Genomic DNA, 7,934 nt, shown 5'->3' on the forward strand with positions numbered 1-7,934 from the left:
CTCAAACAGCCCACTAAACCTGGTTTCGATCAATATTTTAGAGGATAACGAAAGTTATGTCTAGGTCAGGCCTGGGATTTGCCCTCATCAGACTCATACTTTCGCATTGTTCAGATACTTGTTGAACGGATCCTGGGTTTTTTCTGGTATGGTTCACGTAGTAATGTGGTACCACACTGAAACATTCAATTAAACCTGGTCTGGATCAATATTTTAGAGGATAACGCATGTTAGGTTTGGGTTAGGTCTAGGATTTGCCCTCATCAGGCTCATACTTTCGCATATTTCTCATACTTCATGGCTAGATCCTGGGCTATTTCTGGATTGGATCACGTAGTAATGTGGTACCACACTGAAACATTCAATGAAACCTGGTCTGGATAAATATTTTAGAGGATAACGCTTCTTAGGTCTGTGTTAGGTCTAAGATTTGCCCTCCTCAGGCTCGCAGTTTCGCGTTTTTCGCATACTTGTTGAACAGATCCTGGGTTTTCTCTGGTTTGGATCACGAAGTAGTGAGGTACCACACTGAAACAGTCCATTAAACCTGGTTTCGCTCAATATTTTAGAAGATAACGCATGTTAGGTCTGGGTTAGGACTAGGACTTGCCCTCATCAGGCTCATACTTTCGCATATTTCTCATACTTCATGGCTGGATCCTGGGCTATTACTGGATTGGATCACTTAGTAATGTGGTACCACACTGAAACAGTCAATTAAACCTGGTTTCGATCAATATTTTAGAGAATAATTCATGTTAGGTCTGGGTTAGGTCTGGGATTTGCTCTCATCAGACTCATTCTTTCGCATATTTCTCATACTTGATGGCTAGATCCTGGGCTTTTTCTGAATTGCATCATGTAGTAATGAAGTACAACACTGAAACAGTCAATTAAACCTGGTTTCGATCAATATTTTAGAGAATTATTCATGTTAGGTCTAGGTTAGGCCTGGGATTTGCCCTCATCAGGGTCATACTTTCGCAGTTCTAACATACATGTTGACCTGATCGAGGGTTTTTTCTGCTTTGGATCACGTAGTAAAGTGGTACCACACTGAAACAGTCCACTAAACCTGGTTTGGATCAATATTTTAGAGGATAATGCATGTTAGGTCTAGGTTAGCCCTGAGATTTTCACTCATCAGACTCATACTTTCGCATTGTTCAGATACTTGTTGAACGGATCCTGGGTTTTTTCTGGTATAGTTCACGTAGTAATGTGGTACCACACTGAAACAATCAATTAAACCAGGTGTGATAAATATTTTAGATGATAACGCATGTTAGGTCTGGGTTAGGTCTAGGATTTGCCCTCATCAGGCTCATACTTTCGCATATTTCTCATACTTCATGGCTACATCCTGGGCTATTTCTGGATTGGATCACGTAGTAATATGGTACCACACTGAGACAGTCAATTAAACCTGGTTTCGATCAATATTTTAGAGGATAACGCAAGTTAGGTCTGGGATAGGCCTGGGAATTGCCCTCATCAGACTCATTCTTTCGCATATTTCTCATACTAGATAGCTAGTTCCTGGGCTGTTTCTGGATTGTATCACGTAGTAATGAAGTACAACACTGAAACAGTCGATTAAACCAGGTTTCGATCAATATTTTTGAGGATAACGCATGTTAGGTCTAGGTTAGGCCTGGGATTATCACTCATCAGACTCATACTTTCGCATTCTTCTCATACTTGTTGAACGGATCCTGGGTTTTTTCTGGATTGGGTCACGTAGTAGTGTGGTACCACACTGAAACAGTCGATTAAACCTGATTTCGATCAATATTTTTGAGGATAACGCATGTTAGGTCTGGGTTAGGTCTAGGATTAGACCTCGTCAGGCTCATACTTTCGCATATTTCTCATTCTTCATGGCTAGATCCTGGGCTATTTCTGGATTGTATCACGTAGTAATGTGGTACCACACAGAAACAGTCAATTAAACCTGGTTTTGACCAATATTTTAGAGGATAACGCAAGTTAGGTCTGGGATAGGTCTGGGATTTTCCCTCATCAGGCTCATACTTTCGCGTTTTTCACATACTTGTTGAACAGATCCTGGGTTTTTCCTGGATTGGGTCACGTAGTAGTGTGGTACCACACTGAAACAGTCGATTAAACCTGGTTTCGATCAATATTTTTGAGGATAACGCATGTTAGGTCTAGGTTAGGCCGGGGATTTTCACTCATCAGACTCATACTTTCGCATTCTTCACATACTTGTTGAACGGATCCTGGGTTTTTTCTGGTTTGGATCACGTAGTAATGTGGGACCACACTGAAACAGTCAATTAAACCTGGTTTCGATCAATATATTAGAGAATAATTCATGTTAGGTCTAGGTTAGGTCGGTGATTTTCACTCATCAGACTCATACTCTCGCATTCTTCACATACTTGTTGAACGGATCTTGGGTTTTTTCTGGTGTGAATCACGTAGTAATGTGGTACCACACTGAAACAGTCGATTAAACCTGGTTTCCATCAGTATTTTAGAGGATAACGCATGTTAGCTCTAGGTTAGGCCTGGGATTTTCACTCTTCAGACTCATACTTTCGTAGTTTTAACATACATGTTGACCTGATCGAGGGTTTTTTCTGCTTTGGATCGCGTAGTAAAGTGGTACCACACTGATACAGTCCATTAAACCTGGTATGGATCAATATTTTAGAGGATAACGCATGTTAGGTCTAGGTTAGCCCTGGGATTTTCACTCATCAGACTCATACTTTCGCATTCTTCACATACTTGTTGAATGGATCCTGGGTTTTTTCTGGTTTGGATCACGTAGTAATGTGGGACCACACTGAAACAGTCAATTAAACCTGGTTTCGATCAATATATTAGAGAATAATTCATGTTAGGTCTAGGTTAGGTCTGGGATTTGCTCTCATCAGGCTCATTCTTTCGCATATTTCTCATACTTGATGGCTAGATCCAGGCCTTTTTCTGGATTGCATCACGTAGTAATGAAGTACAACACTGAAACAGTCAATTAAACCTGGTTTCCATCAATATCTTAGCGGACAACGCAAGTTAGGTCTGGGATAGGTCTGGGATTTGCCCACATCAGGCTCATACTTTCGCGTTTTTCACATACTCGTTGAACAGATCCTGGGTTATTTTCTGGTTTGGATCGCATAGTAATGTGGTACCACACTGAAACAGTCGATTAAACCAGGTTTCGATCAGTATTTTTGAGGATAACGCATGTTAGGTCTAGGTTAGGCCCGGGATTTTCACTCATCAGACCCATACTTTCGCATTCTTCTCATATTGTTGAACGAATCCTGGGTTTTTTCTGGTTTGGATCACGTAGTAATGTGGTACCACACTGTAACAGTCGATTAAACCAGGTTTCGATCAGTATTTTTGAGGATAACGCATGTTAGGTCTAGGTTAGGCCCGGGATTTTCACTCATCAGACTCATACTTTCGCATTCTTCTCATATTGTTGAACGAATCCTGGGTTTTTTCTGGTTTGGATCGCATAGTAATGTGGTACCACACTGAAACAGTCGATTAAACCTGGTTTCGATCAATATTTTTGAGGATAACGCATGTTAGGTCTAGGTTAAGCCGGAGATTTTCACTCATCAGACTCATACTTTCGCATTCTTCACATACTTGTTGAACGGATCCTGGGTTTTTTCTGGTTTGGATCACGTAGTAATGCGGGACCACACTGAAACAGTCAATTAAACCTGGTTTCGATCAATATATTAGAGAATAATTCATGTTAGGTCTAGGTTAGGTCTGGGAGTTGCTCTCATCAGGCTCATACTTTCGCATATTTCTCACACTTCATGGCTAGATCCTGGGCTGATTCTGGATTGTATCACGTAGTAATGTGGTACCACGCTGAAACAGTCAATTAAACCTCGTTTCGATCAATATTTTAGAGGATAACGCAAGTTAGGTCTGGCATAGGTCTGGGATTCGCCCTCATCAGGCTCATACTTTCGCGTTTTTCACATACTTGTTGAACTGATCCTGGGCTTTTTCTGGTTTGGATCACGTAGTAATGTGGTACCACACCGAAACAGTCAATTAAACCTGGTTTCGATCAATATTTTAGAGAATAATTCATGTTAGGTCTAGGTTATGTCTGGGATTTGCTCTCATCAGGCTCATACTTTCGCACACTTCACATACTCGTTTGACAGATCCTGTGTTATTTTCTGGTTTGGATCGCATAGTAATGTGGTACCACACTGAAACAGTCGATTAAACCAGGTTTCGATCAATATTTTTGAGGATACCGCATGTTAGGTCTAGGTTAGGCCTGGGATTTTCACTCATCAGACACATACTTTCGCATTCTTCACATACTTGTTGAACGGACCTGGGTTTTTTCTGGTTTGGATCACGTAGTAATGTGGGACCACACTGAAACAGTCAATTAAACCTGGTTTCGATCAATATATTAGAGAATAATTCATGTTAGGTCTAGGTTAGGTCTGGGATTTGCTCTCATCAGGCTCATTCTTTCGCATATTTCTCATACTTGATGGCTAGATCCTGGGCTTTTTCTGGATTGCATCACGTAGTAATGAAGTACAACACTGAAACAGTCAATTAAACCTGGTTTCCATCAATATCTTAGAGGACAACGCAAGTTAGGTCTGGGATAGGTCTGGGATTTGCCCACATCAGGCTCATACTTTCGCGTTTTTCACATACTTGTTGAACAGATCCTGGGTTTTTTCTGGTTTGGATCACGTAGTAGTGTGGTACCACACTGAAACAGTCGATTAAACCTGGTTTGGATCAACATTTTAGAGGATAACGCATGTTAGGTCTAGGTTAGGTCTGGGATTTTCACTCATCAGACTCATACTTTCGCGTTTCTCACATACTTGTTGAACAGATCCTGGGTTTTTTCTGGTTTGGATCACGTAGTAGTGTGGTACCACACTGAAACAGTCCATTAAACCTGGTTTGGATCAACATTTTAGAGGATAACGCATGTTAGGTCTAGGTTAGGTGGGGGATTTCCACTCATCAGACTCATACTTTCGCATTCTTCACATACTTGTTGAACGTATCCTGGGTTTTTTCTGGTTTGGATCACGTAGTAATGTGGGACCACACTGAAACAATCAATTAAACCTGGTCTTGATAGATATTTTAGAGGATAACGCATGTTAGGTCTGGGATAGGTCTGGGATTTGCCCTCATCAGACTCATACTTTCGCACACTTCACATACTCGTTGAACAGATCCTGGGTTATTTTCTGGTTTGGATCCCATAGTAATGTGGTACCACACTGAAACAGTCGATTAAACCAGGTTTCGATCAATATTTTTGAGGATAACGCATGTTAGGTCTAGGTTAGGCCTGGGATTTTCACTCATCAGACTCATTCTTTCGCATATTTCTCATACTTGATGGCTAGATCCTGGCCTTTTTCTGGATTGCATCACGTAGTAATGAAGTACAACACTGAAACAGTCAATTAAACCTGGATTCCATCAATATCTTAGAGGACAACGCAAGTTAGGTCTGGGATAGGTCTGGGATTTGCCCACATCAGGCTCATACTTTCGCGTTTTTCACATACTCGTTGAACAGCTCCTGGGTTATTTTCTGGTTTGGATTGCACAGTAATGTGGTACCACACTGAAACAGTCGATTAAACCAGGTTTCGATCAATATTTTTGAGGATAACGCATGTTAGGTCTAGGTTAGGCCTGGGATTATCACTCATCAGACTCATACTTTCGCATTCTTCTCATACTTGTTGAACGGATCCTGGGTTTTTTCTGGATTGGGTCACGTAGTAGTGTGGTACCACACTGAAACAGTCGATTAAACCTGGTTTCGATCAATATTTTTGAGGATAACGCATGTTAGGTCTGGGTTAGGTCTAGGACTAGCCCTCGTGAGGCTCATACTTTCGCATATTTCTCATTCTTCATGGCTAGATCCTGGGCTATTTCTGGATTGTATCACGTAGTAATGTGGTACCACACAGAAACAGTCAATTAAACCTGTTTTCGATCAATATTTTAGAGGATAACGCAAGTTAGGTCTGGGATAGGTCTGGGATTTTCCCTCATCAGGCTCATACTTTCGCGTTTTTCACATACTTGTTGAACAGATCCTGGGTTTTTCCTGGATTGGGTCACGTAGTAGTGTGGTACCACACTGAAACAGTCGATTAAACCTGGTTTCGATCAATATTTTTGAGGATAACGCATGTTAGGTCTAGGTTTGGCCGGGGATTTCCACTCATCAGACTCATACTTTCGCATTCTTCACATACTTGTTGAACGGATCCTGGGTTTTTTCTGGTTTGGATCACGTAGTAATGTGGGACCACACTGAAACAGTCAATTAAACCTGGTTTCGATCAATATATTAGAGAATAATTCACGTTAGGTCTAGGTTAGGTCGGGGATTTTCACTCATCAGACTCATACTCTCGCATTCTTCACATACTTGTTGAACGGATCTTGGGTTTTTTCTGGTGTGAATCACGTAGTAATGTGGTACCACACTGAAACAGTCGATTAAACCTGGTTTCCATCAGTACTTTAGAGGATAACGCATGTTAGGTCTAGGTTAGGCCTGGGATTTTCACTCTTCAGACTCATACTTTCGTAGTTTTAACATACATGTTGACCTGATCGAGGGTTTTTTCTGCTTTGGATCGCGTAGTAAAGTGGTACCACACTGAAACAGTCCATTAAACCTGGTATGGATCAATATTTTAGAGGATAACGCATGTTAGGTCTAGGTTAGCCCTGGGATTTTCACTCATCAGACTCATACTTTCGCATTCTTCACATACTTGTTGAACGGATCCTGGGTTTTTTCTGGTTTGGATCACGTAGTAATGTGGGACCACACTGAAACAGTCAATTAAACCTGGTTTCGATCAATATATTAGAGAATAATTCATGTTAGGTCTAGGTTAGGTCTGGGATTTGCTCTCATCAGGCTCATTCTTTCGCATATTTCTCATACTTGATGGCTAGATCCAGGCCTTTTTCTGGATTGCATCACGTAGTAATGAAGTACAACACTGAAACAGTCAATTAAACCTGGTTTCCATCAATATCTTAGCGGACAACGCAAGTTAGGTCTGGGATAGGTCTGGGATTTGCCCACATCAGGCTCATACTTTCGCGTTTTTCACATACTCGTTGAACAGATCCTGGGTTATTTTCTGGTTTGGATCGCATAGTAATGTGGTACCACACTAAAACAGTCGATTAAACCAGGTTTCGATCAGTATTTTTGAGGATAACGCATGTTAGGTCTAGGTTAGGCCCGGGATTTTCACTCATCAGACTCATACTTTCGCATTCTTCTCATATTGTTGAACGGATCCTGGGTTTTTTCTGGTTTGGATCACGTAGTAATGTGGGACCACACATAAACAATCAATTAAACCTGGTCTTGATAAATATTTTAGAGGATAACGCATGTTAGGTCTGGGTTAGGTCTAGGATTTGCCCTCGTCAGGCTCATACTTTCGCATATTTCTCATACTTCATGGCTAGATCCTGGGCTATTTCTGGATTGTATCACGTAGTAATGTGGTACCACACAGAAACAGTCAATTAAACCTGGTTTCGATCAATATTTTAGAGGATAACGCAAGTTAGGTCTGGGATAGGTCCGGGATTTTCCCTCATCAGGCTCATACTTTCACGTTTTTCACATACTTGTTGAACAGATCCTGGGTTTTTTCTGGATTGGGTCACGTAGTAGTGTGGTACCACACTGAAACAGTCGATTAAACCTGGTTTCGATCAATATTTTTGAGGATAACGCATGTTAGGTCTAGGTTAAGCCGGGGATTTTCACTCATCAGACTCATACTTTCGCATTCTTCACATACTTGTTGAACGGATCCTGGGTTTTTTCTGGTTTGGATCACGTAGTAATGTGGGACCACACTGAAACAGTCAAT

The sequence above is a fragment of the Colletes latitarsis genome, unplaced genomic scaffold, assembly GCF_051014445.1.
Source record: "Colletes latitarsis isolate SP2378_abdomen unplaced genomic scaffold, iyColLati1 scaffold0002, whole genome shotgun sequence".
Taxonomy (NCBI): Eukaryota; Metazoa; Arthropoda; class Insecta; order Hymenoptera; family Colletidae; genus Colletes; species Colletes latitarsis.